At 43.8% G+C, this 16,068-nt stretch overlaps 1 long non-coding RNA gene across 1 annotated transcript; it reads right to left on the reverse strand.

Moving 5' to 3' along the window:
- Window positions 1-272: 272 nt before the first annotated feature.
- On the reverse strand, window positions 273-15,369 carry LOC121496700. The gene is made up of 4 exons (XR_005989315.1): window positions 15,105-15,369; window positions 14,543-14,629; window positions 8,645-8,686; window positions 273-4,899 (listed from the first exon to the last, which is right to left on the reverse strand). It is a non-coding gene; the product is annotated as an uncharacterized LOC121496700 (long non-coding RNA).
- Between the last annotated feature and the right edge of the window lie 699 nt (window positions 15,370-16,068).

Raw genomic sequence — 16,068 nt, forward strand, 5'->3', positions numbered from 1 at the left:
AAAGTCACACTAGAAGAAATATAAAAGTCAATCCTGAAGATATCGTCGAGGACGTGAAATAGAAAATAAAATAGAAGAGAACAAGGGACCGGAACGCCTGGGTGGCTCAGTGTTTGAGCGTCTGCCTTTGGCTCAGGGTGTGACCCTGGGGTCCTGGGATCGAGTCCCCCATCAGGCTCCCTGCATGGAGCCTGCTTCTCCCTCTGCTTGTGTCTCTGCTTTTCTCTCTGGGTCTCTCATGAATAAATAAATAAAATCTTTAAACAAAAAGAAAAAGAAAATGGAGACCATTATGAAAAAGATGCTCAAAAAACTTACTTGAGGTGCAAATACTCCCAAATCCATGAATCATACCGGTGCGTGGTGTTTCAGCCTGTTTCCATCCATCGGCCCAGTGCGACGACTTGGTCTGTCTGTGGTCCAGTGCAGCGTGTTCTGATTTTTCTGGCAAAACTCAACATTGTAGATTCTGGGAAGCAGAACCCTCATCACGTTCCTCCTCACAAATCCCCGGATGATTGGAAACTATTTTCCTGCATGCGATTTCCCACGTGCCCAGCTGTGAAACTCCAAAGTATCCCGCTGTGGCTTACCTACTGTCACACGGGGCAGGGAGTTTAATTTAGGGCGATTAATTCCTTCACATCATCCAGTCTCTCATTCTGAAGATACGCTCTGTTATCCATTTATGCACAGCAGAGTCTGTCTCCGCAAAAGAATCTTTTTTCCTCCTAGAGGTCCTGCAGTCCTCGTAAAATCCCTTCCTCGCTCCTCCAGCATTATTGCTCTTGTACAGACAATGCTCCTCCTGTTGCATTTTCTAAATGCTTGCTTTTCAGGTAAGGGGATGCGAGTGAGTTCTGGTCATTAATTTTTTTTTTTTAAAAAAGCAGCTCCCTCAATTCTATCAGTTCTAATAATCTCTTTACTCAATTATTCTGTGTTTCAGGTGTGCGACTGTAGTAGCATGAAATGACGTCTTATCCAGTTCCACTGGTTGATGCTTGCAAACCAACATGAAATATGAATGATGGACGTGGGCATCTTTGTCCCTGCCCCAGCTCTGATCTGAATGGTTTTACATGGCACCATCCTGCATGACCATGATCTTTCTTGGGAGATTTTAAAGCCCACGTTCAAGAACCAGAGTACATTCCTCCACGTAAGGGCTGTGGTTTAGCATGTGTGCGTGCAAAATTCATTAAGATAGATTCGATTTTATCAGGCAAGTTGGACTGATCGTGTAGTGTTCTTCTTTTGACTATTGAATGTTGAATTAATTAATGGATTTTCATGCCTGGTTAGCTGTGGTTCATGTGCTGGTAGTTCTCAAATCCTTGCAGAGGGAAGCGTGTGCCCGCCCAGCGTCGCGGTGCACACGGATGCTGAAGTGAGCGTTTACGTCCCAGATCAGCCCTTCCAAGGTAGAGGAAAGGGAGAAATTTTTAACTTGCAGCTTTTCTCTGCCAGGGAGTGGGGAGCTGAGGTCCACAGAGTTGGAACCAAGGAATCCAGAGCTCCTGTGCGCCTTGGGTGTTCCCGCCTTCCTTCTCTGTGCGTTGTAAAAGGTGTGCACCTGTACACACATGCACCTGTACACTGGACGTGTATACGCCATGCCTCCTCGGCCAAAGTTTGAAATTCAGATAAGTTAACAGAGAGACAGAGAAGGAGTCAAAGGTCACTGACGTGAGGCGTGGGCCACCTGTGGGCATGGAGAGCTGGACTCGGCCACTACTTTTGTGACAAGGCTGGTCCCCGGGGAGTTGGGGGGGCCCTTACCCGCAGCCCCAGAGCCCACTCCGGGAGCTCTGCACCTGACTCGTCCCCCAGAGCGGGGCACATACGACCTGTCCTGCTCAGAAATAGGGGCCCTCCTTTCTCCTGCACTTAGCTGTCTCAGCAGCAGAGGCGGGGTCTCCCGGGCCGACAGGGCACCTCATAAATGCATCTTCACCGACATGACAGGGTCCAGCCAACGCAGCTTCAATTCTCCGTCTCCACGGCCCAGTGCAGGACGCAACCCCGACCAGGCCTTGGTTCCCCGCGCAGTCACCGAGGTCGTCGGGAAGCACCCTCACATGCATTACGGGGGTTTATCTTCATGTGTGCACCTGGTTTTCAGGTAGAGTTATGGGGTGCAAAGTGCTCAGAGGCTGGCCGTGGTCTCCTAACGTGGGGCTCGGGGCCGAGGCCACGGCGACCACCTGCTTTCCACCCGCCGGCCCGAGAGGAGAGGGAGGCGCACACGTTAAAATGTGGACGGTCTAAGCTCCACCTTCAACTGACCCTTGTTCCACCAGGTGGAAATGAGTAACAGACATCTCTCCACGGAACTGAGCTCTCTCTCTGCAGCGTGACTCTCAGGAAACAGGAGGGTTTCAGGGAAACCAGATCTAAAGGAGCGCCGAGAGTCCATAAAGAATAATTATAACCATGAGCCACAGGGAAGAGGAAATGGACTCAGGAGTCTGATAAATAGGATTTTATTAACTTGTTAACCTCACTGGCCGATCGAGGAAGCTAAAAGCCAGACCTCTCGGGTCAGCAGTGACCGGCACACGCTGCGACCCAGCGATCAGAGGCAGCCCAGAGGAGCGTGTTTACCACAAAGGAAGAAAATGCACTCCCAGCAGTGTGCGCCTGCCACGTCTTTGTTCCTGGGGGGACGCTGGCTGGAAGCGGAATGATCTCGAAATTTGAAGCTAGTGGTATTTCATCTCTAGTCACACTGGAGATAAAAGACCTGATTTTATTTTACTTTTTAAGCATAAAGCAATATGAAGCGAAAGGTATTTTTTCCTTTCATGGGAAGCTTAATTTATGTTTGGGAACATAATGTGGAACCTGGACATTGCCCACTTCGGGCCACCCCTACCCCCAGCCCCTGCCAAGGCTCAGAGGGAGGCAAGGACCACATGGTGCGTCTCTAGACAAGTGACCAAGTGGCTGTGGTCCCCCTCCCCATAAGCCCCCGGTACATGGCCATCACAGGTGGGGATGGAGCAAGCTCAGCCCCGGGGAAGCAGCCCTCAGCTTCTCTCTGGGTGGCTTACTGAGGCTGCCCGTCCGGGCCACCCCTGACTCCAGAGAGCAGAATTCCAGCAACGGGTGGACAGGGGCATCCGAGAGCCCACACAGGGACTGAGGCAGCAGTGACCCTGGTCATGGCCTGGTGGGTCTTCAAGCTCCAAACCTCCCAGTGGCCATTCATTTCTCAGAGCAAACTCCCATCCTTCCACGTAGTGACTCTGTGCCCGTCCCCTCTCACCTGTGGCCGGCCACGGGCTCACCCTCTCTCCCCCCTTGAGGGCCTGTGTCAGAACCTTTGTGCAAAATCCTCTTCTCCAGGGGAAGCTGCAGGGGGTTCCCTCTCCCCTTCAGGGTTTTGTCCTTTACCTTGTCATACAGGCCACCAGCAGCTGTGCTTTGACTCCTCCTCCTCACTTGGCTCTATTTTTCCAGAGCACATATCACCTTGCGGCTTATGAGAACTGATTTACCCTCCATTCATTTACTAACATGTTTATTATTTCCTGCCCCGTAGGACGTCAGCACCACGAGGCCAGCGGGCTTCATTTCCTCACTCGTGTGTTCCAAGCACCTAGAATCACAAAGGGGCAGAGAGCAAACCTTCAGGCACCGTCGGAGCCATAGGTACCGTGCTCCCATCGAGTGCGGCCTCTCGGGGTGTGGTGTTTTTCCAACCACCCCCTCGCCAAGACACAAACACGGGGGCTGGCGGAACAAGTGGGGGAAGAATGTCTTTAAAGAAGGCTTGACGGCCCATCCCTGAAGGGATCCTCTGCTCCGACAGGGGCAGTGCTGTAGTCTCTGTGCTGAGTGTGCTGTTGGGGCCCCCAACAGGAGGTGGGCAGCCGTGAGTCACGCGTCAACGGCGCCGGGCCCAACAGCAGGGCCGATTGCAGCGCTCCTGCTGCCTGAAGTCCAAATTTCCTGGCTCCCATCAGGTTGTGCAGACCGTGGCTATCATTCTAACATAGTTACCAGAATATAAACATTTGTCAAGTGTTTCAGTCAAATCCTCCTTCCAAAGAAAGGAGGTGGAGGGGCCAACCGCGCGCCCCCAGATCTTAAGGACACGGTTGTTCTTGACTTCTGGTCCTCCATCAAAGGCTCTCTTGGAGTGCATGGACGTCATTTTCTCTGCTTGTCTTTCTTTCTTTCCTCGCTGGGGGAATGCATTTATTTATTTTTGTCGTAGTTAGCAGGGAAGTGACCTAAGGGCGTAGGAATTTCAAGACTGAAAGGGAAACCCTATTCCAGAGAAGCTTACAAGCTCACTGCTGATGGTGAGGCCTGATTTCTCGGGAAGACCCCGACCAAAGGGAAAAAGTCAGGGACAGCCTGGGATTGACATGACACAAACCACACAGGCTGTTTCACTGACTGCAATCGCCATTAACCCTTCTGTGCCCAATGCCCGCAACCCAAGCCAACGCTGATTGCCAGCAAAGGCTTACCAGGAGCTGTGTGCTGCCTGCAGGGCTCTGTTGCTGAACCCTCAGAAGAGACCGGCCTGTGTTCTCACAAGTGGGGGCTCTTTCCAACCCCCTTTATGCAGGCGACATAGCGCCGTGCAGTGCAGCAGATTAAAAAGCGTCGTTTCGTAAGATGGAAATGTGAGAACAAGTGAGTCTTTTCCATGTCTGAGGCAAAACTCTCCAGTTCATGTCTATTTTAAGACATTTGGTTGAAAGTTCCAAAGACAAATAAATCAAACAATCAGAGTCCGGAGGCCTTCACAGTAAGGCCCATTGTTTTTCTTGGTAAATTAACACGTTGGTAGGGCGCCATGTGGACCTCTTTTTCGCATGATGTATCCAGATTCCCGAAAGAGAATTTTTTGATTCCTGGTCTCACCTATAGAAATGTGCCCTAAAAAAAAAAAAAACAATTTTTAAAAAGTGGCCTGAGGTTTGTGTACAGGGATGTTAATGCCTTCTTCTTTATAACAATGAATATAAGAACAGTTTAAATAATGGTAGAAGAATGGCCAAATAGGGGCACCTGGCTGGCTCGGAGGTTGAGTGTCTGCCTTTTTGGCTCAGGGCTTGATCCCGGGGTCCTGGGATTGAGTCCCACGTGGGGCTCTCCGTAGGGAGCCTGCTTCTCCCTCTGCCTGTGTCTCTGCCCCTCTCTCTGTGTCCCTCATGAATAAATTCATAAAATCTTAAAAAAAAGAACCACCAAATAATTGATACTATACCCATAAAACGGATTATTACAAATCCATAAAAATCATATTCCCTGGAATAGTAAAGTTCATGCCTTTTTTTGTCTTAAAAAAGACAAAAACGAAATGCCAAAATGTTGCCAGAAGTGATATCTGAATTGTATGCTTATAGACAATTTTTCCATTTTTGTATTTTATTTATTTCCCTTAAAAAAAAAAACCCAGGATTCGTTTATTACTTTTGTTTTTTGCAAAGCCGATGGATACCATCTTAAAGTAGGACACAGCCTTGAGTAATAGGCTGAGGTGGATTAGCCACACGATTTTGTTAAATGTGGTTTTGGGAGCAATGTAAACAATTAACGACCAGAGCCCTATGAACCTGGTGTCCGCATGCCCTTCGGCTGAGTAAAAATGCTTTGAGCTTTGGTGGAGCAATGAGGCAAGACAAACCTGCCCTTCTGGGAGAAGGTAGGTGCCCTAGTGGCTGGATAGGGCCACCCAGGAACAGTTCCCTGGTTTGCTCCTTACACCTTAGAGATCTGGCCCCTTCTTCCCTCTTCCTCCTCCTGTCCTGGCAGTCCCTCTGGTCTCTTTCCTCCTACTCTGTCATAGGACCAACTATAAATCCAGAAGGGGCAAGAATTTGTCCTCAGGGCTTTGTGATGAAATAAAACCAATGGCATTTTACTTTCTGGCCCAGAGTTTACTTTCTGCAAATAAAAATAATGCCTACAGATCCCTTTCTGGCTCCAGCAAACATAAACGATGTCTCTGAGAAACAACTGTTTGATTAATGCAGCCAATTCCAGCAAGCAACTTAAAAATTCCACGGAGAAAATAAAAGCCAGTAAAAATGCCTGTCTGACTACAGAGGCCGAGCCAGTGCTGGGGTTGGGCAGGCAACCGTGTTTTCACCACTAGTGCTCTGCTCTGCAAATGTCTGGACACCGCCAGGCGCGGTCCCTGCAAGAAGGAGGCTGTTCATCACGCTAGGTAGGGTCCATTTCCTCATATAGTTTCCTCATTGATTTTGACAATGCTTATTGGCTAAGAAAATGAACATGCATAGTAAAGAGCTTAAGCCCTGCAGCATAAAATACAACCCATGTGTCTTACATATTTATTACAGATCTCTTAAAATGCAGCTCCGAGTACATGGTGTCCATCAGGACAGCTCAACCATGCAGCTGCCCTGGGCCTCCTCAGTTCTGTGTCTCCTCACCAAATGCCCAGATTTTCCTCCACAGCATCACTACCATTCAGGGCATGGGGAGAGTGTGTGAGGATGGGGCTCGTCTCCACAGAGGACCCCCATCACCCAATACAGGGGAGACACTATGCCATAGGCCACTTCATCTCCAGTTAAGAAACGTTGTAATCAATTGACTTCTGAGCTGCTGACCGGGTGTTGGTTTGTTCATCGCTTTATTCATTGAACAAATATTTATTACGTGCTTTCTGTATTAGGCTTATCTACACAAGCAGCTGTGGGACAGGACACAATGGTGAGGGTGGTGAAAGGGAGAAAAAAACGGGTTCCTGCAAGGGGAGGTCATATCATTAGTGGGAATCCAGAGCTACATCCCAGACGGCCAACACCGAGAGGGCAGCTGTTCATTGCCAGGTACATTCCATTTGCTCATTTGGTTTTATGCACGGATTTGGAAAATGTTCATTGGGCAAGAAATGGAAGTTCCGGGTGAGGTTTCAGCCTCAGGGAAGCCATGGTGGCAGAGGAGGAGGTCGAAGGCGGGCAGCACGCCAAGCACGCAGAATGGCAGCAGGCGAGGCTGGAAGTCAGTAGAGCACAGAGCTTCGGATGATCCGTGAGGAGAGGCTAAGCATAGGGGCCTGGAGGGGAACAGAACCATCAGCAGGGCAGGATGTGGTGCTGAGTTTCTATCAAAAAGTCTCAAATTGTTTGCTTTCTTTCCATCTGCACTGACTTAGTTCTGGTCATCATCAAATCTCTTTGGGACAATTGTGACTGCCTAGCTCATATCCCTGCCCTGTTCTCTCCATCCTCTAAATATACTCTGTATAGGACAAGAGTAGCTCCCCATGGGCCTAATGTCGAGGGCGGCCCTAGGATGGGACAGTGACCCCAGCTGTCCCAGCAAACCAGAACAAACAGATCCTGCATATGGCCGTGGTAGATGTGATTCCTCCTCACCAGACACACATTTATACTTTAAGCAGATGCAAAATCCCATGAGGCAACTCTGTCTTTGAGGTAAGTCAATCTTTATGCTACCCACCTAGCCCTATGATGCGCCAGAAACTATGAGATAAGTAGTGAATGAACGATCTCTACACAGTGGTCTTCTTTAGGAGCACCTCGTAGCACACAGCACCCAGGAGAAGAACTACGCTTCCCACGATGGAATATGCTACCTGCCATTGTACCCACAGCCAAGACTGGGTGGGCCTTCCCCTCACCACTCTGACCACCTACTGGCTTATCCCTTCGAGTGGAGACACAGAGGCATCTAGAACACCAGGACAACCACAGAGGGGACCCAGAGGGAAGAGTCTGCAGCCTACAAGCCTGTATTCCACAATTCTAGTGAGTCCGGGCCTCAAACCTCATGATGCCGAGATCCTATCATCACCTGTCCTATGGCCTGTGGGATGCAAAGACTTTGAAGGTCTCAAAGCATTGCAGTTTCTAGCAAACCTATTTCTCCAGGCCCTTCCAGGCCCTCCTTTCCAAGGAGGCAATATGGCTGTGGATCTCCAACCCTGCTTCCTTTCCTCAGGAGCTCACCAGTTCCTATGCTCCAGGGAGTCTGAGTCCCTGCCAAGAGAGTGGGAGTCTGATCACCTCCAGGCCTCTAGGATATGAGGACTTGAGGAATGGGCAACAACTGCCAGGAGTCATCTGCTAGAATTCAGATCCCCAGCTTAGGCCTCAGTGAAAGAGCAGGCCTGAGGCCTGGCAGGATATATGCTTCCAAGACCCTACTGTTGTTGTTGTTGTTGTTGTTTTTAATTTCTTTTCATTTCATTTCATTTCATTTCATTTCATTTCATTTCATTTCATTATTTCAAATTATTAACTTATTTAAAGTGTGAATGGGATGAGGGACAGGGGGAGAGGGAAAAAGAGAATCTCAAGCAGACTGCACTGAGCACAGAGTGGGACTTGATCCCATGACCTGGAGATTATGATCTGACCTGAAATCAAGTCAGTCACTTAACCAACCAAGCCACCCAGGCACCCCCAAGGCCCTACTGTTTGAAACAGAAACTAGTCCTGTTTTGGGTGTTGTTTAACAGCATAACAGTAAAGATCATATAAAACTTCCCAAACAATTAAGATAGCAACAAAAAAAAAAGATAAATATGGTTTCTTTGTGCAAAATTTCTCAAGCCTGTAACAAGCCAAGATGTATCATGACTCACCAAGAAGAGGGTCTAGCACCCAGTATTTCCCAAACTTACTCAATCATGTGCCTCTTCCTCATGGGGTATCTGAATAGACTTCTCTTTTGCAGAATTCATGTTGGGAAAAGATAAAGTAAATAATTAGATAAATCAGGGACAAGATATCAGGAGGATAGCTGAGCTGAAAAATGTTATCATAATTCTGGAAAAGTTGGTAATAATCTTAATGTCCTCTGGACAAATATGACCTAATCTATTATGATGCCAGTCAAGATGCAGTCGTGTAACCCATATAGCATATAAACAATATAAAGAAGTTAGATAAATTTTAAAAACAAAGCATAAAACTATGTGAACGATGATTATAATTATATATTAAAAATAAAATATGGCTCCTGGTAATAGGGAGTAAAAACACTGAGACTCACTCTTCTACTTTGACCAAATAAAACACTTGACAAGCTATATGAAACAACCATTTCAGAAACTGGAAAAGAGGAAGTGCAAGACTATGATTCTTGAGAAAAAGGAAACAAATAAGGTAGATACAATATTTCCTCAGATTACCTCCAGGAAGCAAATTCCAGACTGTGGAGGAGGGAGAAGAATCACCAAATCAAGGGGATGGAAATCAAAGTTTGGCAAAACTGAGGACCTTACATGGCACTTGCAGAGAGGAGGAAACTATGAAAATAAGGAGCTTCAGAAATCTTCGTAAATATCCACTTGAGTCTCTAAATGAGGATGATTCTGTACCTGCATAATGCAACTCTATGAAGCTAGAAGAAGAAGAGCTTCCAGGTGCACAAAAAAGCTACCAGGAAGCTATAGTTCAAACAATCCCCAGAATTATTTAGACTGAGCCAGGAAGCTTTTGACTTGCTATATCCAGAGAGGAGAGACCTTGTGGAACGCACATGTCTTCAATAGTGACCGTAGAAGGTCATGCTGCAGTAGTGGACAAAACTAGCCCTAGAGGAAAACTATGAAAAGGATTAAAAATACACCTAAAAATAGTAAATTAATCCACAAATAATTATCTGTCCCAACAAAGTCTAACAGTCTTATATATAATACTATATATATATATGTATATAATATATATATAGAGAGGAAGTATATAAGTATATATTATATATATATATTTAATATGATCAAGGGTTGAAGGAAAACATGAATATGATAAGAAAAGATACCAAAAAAGTGGAATTTCTAAAGATGAATCTCCTAAAAATAGAGATTTTCACTGGATTGGATTAAGATAATATTAAAGGGCACCTGGGTGGCTCAGTTGGTGAAGTGTCTGCTTTTATTTCATGTCATGATCTCAGAGTCCTGGTATCCAGCCTCACATCAGGCTCCCTGCTTAGTGGGGAGTCTGCTTCTCCCTCTCCCTCTACCCTTTCCTACTTCTCATGTGCTCGCTTGCCCTCTCAAATAAATACATTCTTAAAAAATAAGAATATTAAGCACTGCAAAAAGTTGGTGCACATTAAGACATGAAAACAGATAGTATCCAAAACAAAGCCTATGGAGGAAAAAGAATGAAAAAGAATGACCAGACTTTGAATGACCTTTTAGATATAAAGCCACCTAACATATGTATGATTAGAATCAGAAAAAAAGAGAGAAGAGTGGCCACAAATAATATTTGAGGAAATGACGGGGGAATATTGCAAATTTGATGAAGCCTATAATGCACAGATCCAAGTCATCCAACAAACACAAAGAAAACCACGCCAAAACATATCTTGCTAAAATTGCTGAAAACCAGTGATAAAGAGAAAATCTTCAATGTCTCTAAAAGAAAAAAGGCCCATTACAAAAAAAGGAATAAAGACATTTCGTCAGTGGTATTATAACCCAGAAGAAAATTGGATTACATGCTTAAAGCGCTGAGAGAAAAGAACAAATTAGAATTTTATAGACTTTGTCCTAAAACTTTATCAGATAAACAAAAACAGAGAATCTTTCACCAGCAGATCTTCACCAAAAAAGGGGGTGGAGGGCTTGAGAAATTCATTCAAGAAATGTTAAAGGAAATTCTCTAGGCAAAAGGAAAATAATTTCAGATAGAAACTTGAATCTATAGAAGAGATGAAGAGTACTAGAAATTATAAATATGTACAAAAAATATGAAACTTTTTTTTTAGTTTTTAAATTCCTTTCACCAACAATTGACCATTTAAAGCAAAAACTAATGACATTGAATTCGTGTAGTTTACAAGATATGTAGATACCAAATACATGACAACAGCAAAAAGATTATGGGGTGCTGGGGTAGCTCAGTTGGTTAAGTGTCTATATTCAGCTCAGGTCATGATCTCAAAGTCCTAGGATCAAGCCCCATTGGGCTCTCTGCTCAGTGGGGAGTCTGCTTCTCCGTTTCCCCCAGCTAATGAGCTCTCTCTCTCTCAAATAAATAAATAAAATCTTTTTTTAAAAAAAGCAAAAAGATTATATTTTAGTGATATATTATTTGAAAATTAAGTATGAAATATTAAAAATATGTATTTTAAATCCTAAAGCAACCCTCCCCCAAGAAAAGAAAGTGATAAAACTAATAAATAATTGTAGATATAAGATGGAATCACAAAAAATACAAAATTAACTTTCAAAAGAGAGATGGAGGGAAAAAAAGGAATATATTAGATTATTAAATAGAAAACAAATCAAAATGTATCACACCTAAACCCACACGGCTATAAGTGCATTGAATGTACATTATCTAAATCTGCGTTGTTTCATACGGTAGTCACTAGTCTCTTGTGGCGATTTGAACTCAAATTTAATTAATTAACATCAAAATAAAACAAAAATGTCAGTCCTCATTCAATCTAGAAACCTGTCCAGGGGTCAGTAGCCACACAGGTGACTAGTAGCCACCATTTTGGGCAGTCTAGATAGAGAGTATTTTCATCACCATTGATAGTCCTATTTGACAATGCTCATCTAAACATATGGACTGGGACACAGATTTTCAAATGGGGTGAAACTACGTGGTCCACCTGTATGCTCTCTCCAAAATCTCAAACACAAAACAACAATGCAACAGCCATAAACATAAAAGCATAGGTAGGTGAAGTAAAAGAAAGAAGATAGAAATGCCATTCATTGGCCACAAATCACAAAAGAGCTAGAAATGGCAACCTGACAGCAGGGGATCCTGCCAGGACTGGAGGGGGTCATTTCATATGACAAAGGACTTGCTTCATCATGATGACATGATGACATGATGACGTGATACCAACAGACACGTACCTAATAACAGAACTTCAAAATACATAAGGCAAAACTTATGGAGAAATGGACATACTCACAATTACATTTGGAGATTTAATAACTTTTCCCTCAATAAGTGATAGAACAAATAGAAAATCAATCGGGATGCCCTACACTTGGAGAACACTATTCCCCAAGTTGACCTGAATGAGCTTTCTAAAACACTAAACACCAAAACTGTAGAAAACATATACTATTCAGATGCACATGGAACATTCACCAAAATAGACAAAATACTTGGTTATAAAATAAATCTCAATAAATTTTAAAGGATCGAATTCATAGTGGTGTTGTGTGCTTTATTTTCCTTTTACCACGATTGAAGTTAAATGATAAATCAGTAACAGAGATGTATCTGGAAAATCTCCAGACTATTGACAATGAAACAAAACACTTCTAAAGAACACATAGGTCAAAGAAGAACTTATATTTCAAACGAAATTAAAATGAAAATGAGACACAGCAAAATTTTTAGCATACAGCTAAAGTACTTACAGAGGAAACTCTCTACCCTTAAATGCTTATGGAAAGGATTAAAATCCATGACCCAATATTTCAATGTAGAAGCTGGAAAAAGAACAATCTGAACTTAAAGTAAGTGGAAGGGAAGAAACCTAAGAGTGGATATCCATGAAATAGAAAACAGATGAACAATAGAGACAATTAATAACACTAAGATCTGGCTTATTGAAAAGATTCGATAATCCCTGGTATGACTGATCAAGTGAAAAAAGAAAAAAAGATAAAGTGTCAATGCCAGGAAGCAAAGAGAGGACATCATCTTAGATCCAGCAGACATTAAAAGACCAATAAGGGATAATTTGATCATTTTATGACAACAAACACAGTAACTTCAATGAAAAAGGAAAAATTCTACGAAAGGTAGAAATTAACAAAATCCACAAAATGGATGCAAGGAGAAATAGAAAAATCTCAGGAACCCTAAATCCAATAAAGGAACCAAATTCATAAGTTCATAATTTCTCCCAAAGGAAACACCAGGCCCATGTGATCCTGCTCATGCATTCTATGAAATATTTAAGGAAGAAAGAATACCAATCCTACATAAACTATTTCAGAAAATAAAGAAGGTAGGGAAAACTTCCAGACTCATTTTATGAGGCCAGCATCAACCTAATGCCAAAACCCAACAAGTCTTATAAGAAAAGACAACTATAGACACACCCCTCATGATTATACACGCAAAAGCCTTCAGAGCATATTAGGAAATAATATCCAGCAACACATACAAAAAATATCATTTCCAAGTGGGGTTTATTCCAGGAATACAAGAAAATCAATCAACCATACTTTGTATATTAACAGAACAAAAGAGAAGGACCACATAATAATCTCAGTAACTGTAGAAAAAGCACTTGGCATTACTTAAATCCCATTTGTCCTTTAAAACTGTCAGCATACTAGAGATAAAATGAAATACCTGCACCTTGAGGAAGAGCATCTATAATCCATCTCTAGTCCACTTCATAGAGAATGGTGAATTTGAATGCATTTTTTCTCAGGTGGGAAATGATACAAAATATCCCCTCGCCACTTCCAGGGAACATTGTACCGGAAGCCCCAGCCAGTGCGATATAGCAAGATAAAAAAAAAAAAAAACTGAAAATAAAATAGAAAAAGAAAATGTCTGTAGAAAATTCTTTTCAGGGACCTATCAGAAAAAAAAAAAAATAACAAAGCTGACAGACCTAAGGAATGACTTCAGCCCAATGGAACAGTCTAAGATCGCCATACAGCAGTCAACGGCATTTCTGCACACCAGCAACAAAACAACTAAAGATTGGAAACTTAACGAATAATGATTATGATACAGCATCCAAAATTCAAACACTTAGGAATAAATTTAACAAGATGTGTGTTAAGGGTTGTACCACGAAAATTACAAAACGGAGAAGATAATGTGTCAATGGTTCCTAAGACTCTCTAAGGTTAGGATGTCTGTTCTCTTGGACAGAGCTGGCCTTAAGACAGTTCAAATCAAATTATCAGGAGACTTGGTTTGGTACAAATCGATGGCTTATCTTGAAGTTTCTTCAGAATTTCAAATGTCTCCTAGTAGGCAAAAGAGCTTTAGAAAAGGAGGAAGTTTGGGGATATAGATACTTCTAAGAGAAGGTCGGATCAGCCAGGGTTTCTACACCTGCTGTTCTGGACATAAATGACTCTCCTGCTTTCTTACTGTAAAATTGTTGCTGGAACAAATCCAGGGCATAATAACTCTTCTGGATCATAGAATCAAATGGAATAGTTCCCAAATCATTTTATGAAGCTTGTATAATCTAGATTCTAAAATCTGTGCACAGAAACGGGATAAGGTCAATGTACACACCACCGATTGAGCTCACTTAGGTGAAACATTAAATGAAAAATAATATCACTGAGGGTAAGCAGTGTGTTTGAAGGATGGTACTACATTATATAAGAGGGATTAGTTTAATAATTCAGGAAGATTAAATATCAATATTAAACCCATTTCTCCTACCTAAAAAAAAAAAGAAAGAAAAAGAAAATTAACCCTTGTTGGTAGTGAATGGGTATTTAAAAAAATCTGCGAGTGAATTCTCATGTCATCTTCAATGTCAATCAACTCACACTCCAGCCCCGACGCAGCTGGTTAATAGCTTGTGTCCAAACTAGCTCTTCTGTTCTTACCTGAAGGGTCTGTTTATTTAAGCGGACTTCGTGGTTCTTAACCCATCAGAAGTGTTAGTTTAACAAAGAATACCAAACAATTAACCTCTGGTGGAAAAAAAGGAAAGGATTAAAATAAGCAAAATTTATCACTTTGTCAGCTTCTGCAAACACCACCTTGATGATCTCAAAGCCCCTCATGGAGAAACAGATAGACTCTGCCTATAAAACATGTATCGCGATGACTGTGCCTGCGAATTTCTACCAACATAGAGGGGTGAGTAGGGTGGTCGGTCTCCATGAAGCAAACTGGCAGAGTTGATGGATGTGTCCTCCACTGAACTAGCTGGGTGTCTGGTTTTGCTATCTCGAGAGACCAGCAGAGAACCCTCTGCACTCTTCACCCTGTAGAGCTGGGGGCCTACAGGGGGAGGTGCCAGGGGGTCTGTGGGTCCCAGCAAGTCAGCTGGCCCTGAGAGCCCCCCAACTCCTTGCTGGCCAGGGGCTCCTGGGGGAGGGAAAGGAAACTCAGGGGCTGTGTCCAAGGCCCCCTCATGCAGCTCCGACCACCCGGTGACCTCACCGGGTTCTGCTCCTCGCTGACACATCGAAGAAGCCAGACAGGGAGCCGCCTTCTTCCAGCCGGAGACTGCAAACCTGTGGACAGCAGGTCCAGGCCCCAGCTCAAGACACATCATTACTCTGTCCACCGTTGACATCTTCCCCACCAGGTGACTGGAAAACAAGATGAGATAGAGCTGGCGGATTCGGTTTCCTCTTGGGCACCCCTGGCCTCCTTGATGGAGTGCAGGTGTCCGTCCGGCTGCTCCCCACAGGCTGTCTGGACCCACTGCCTGCAGCCCTTTGGGGCCCCTGGGCAGGAGATTACTCATTTATTCTGTATCTGGAAGCATTTTAGCCGGGTAGGGAAAACACAGCTTTGTGCTCTGAAACAGCCACGGAATGTTCCTTCTACCCTGTGAGCTTTCAGGGACAAATAGGAATGTTATGCCTTTTTATAGATCCTGCCGATATTCCTTTCTCAAAATAATCCCTAAAATACAATAGTAGGAAGAAGCTTTATGTAACCTTCAGCAGGGCCTGGAGCCTGAGATGACGTGTAGAGAATCTCCACGACCAGATGGAAAGTCTCACTTGTAATGGATCACGTACACACCTTTTGAGCTTTCTCGTGGGGTCTTCTGACAGGTGAGTCCTGGGGCTCTCTCCCTGGCCTTGTTCCTCTTCTCCTTCCCTAGGATTCCGGGGGTCTTTCTCTTGCCTCCCCACCTGGCTCTGTCTCAGAGGGTGATGGAAGATACTTGAAGCCTTAACAATCCCAGCTTTTTCGTGGGACGGCAACTCTAAGATGACACTATCTCTTATTAGACCTTTTCCATAGCTTATATTTTATAAAATATATATTATTATTCAATATTGGACTAGTCATACATCCTGAGATTAGTGAAGACACATGGGACCTCTCACCTCCTGCTAATGTTGGGTGGCTGGCATCTCACTATCCTAATGAATCTCTGATTTATACA

Source organism: Vulpes lagopus, chromosome 8 (assembly GCF_018345385.1).
Source record: "Vulpes lagopus strain Blue_001 chromosome 8, ASM1834538v1, whole genome shotgun sequence".
Lineage (NCBI taxonomy): Eukaryota > Metazoa > Chordata > Mammalia > Carnivora > Canidae > Vulpes > Vulpes lagopus.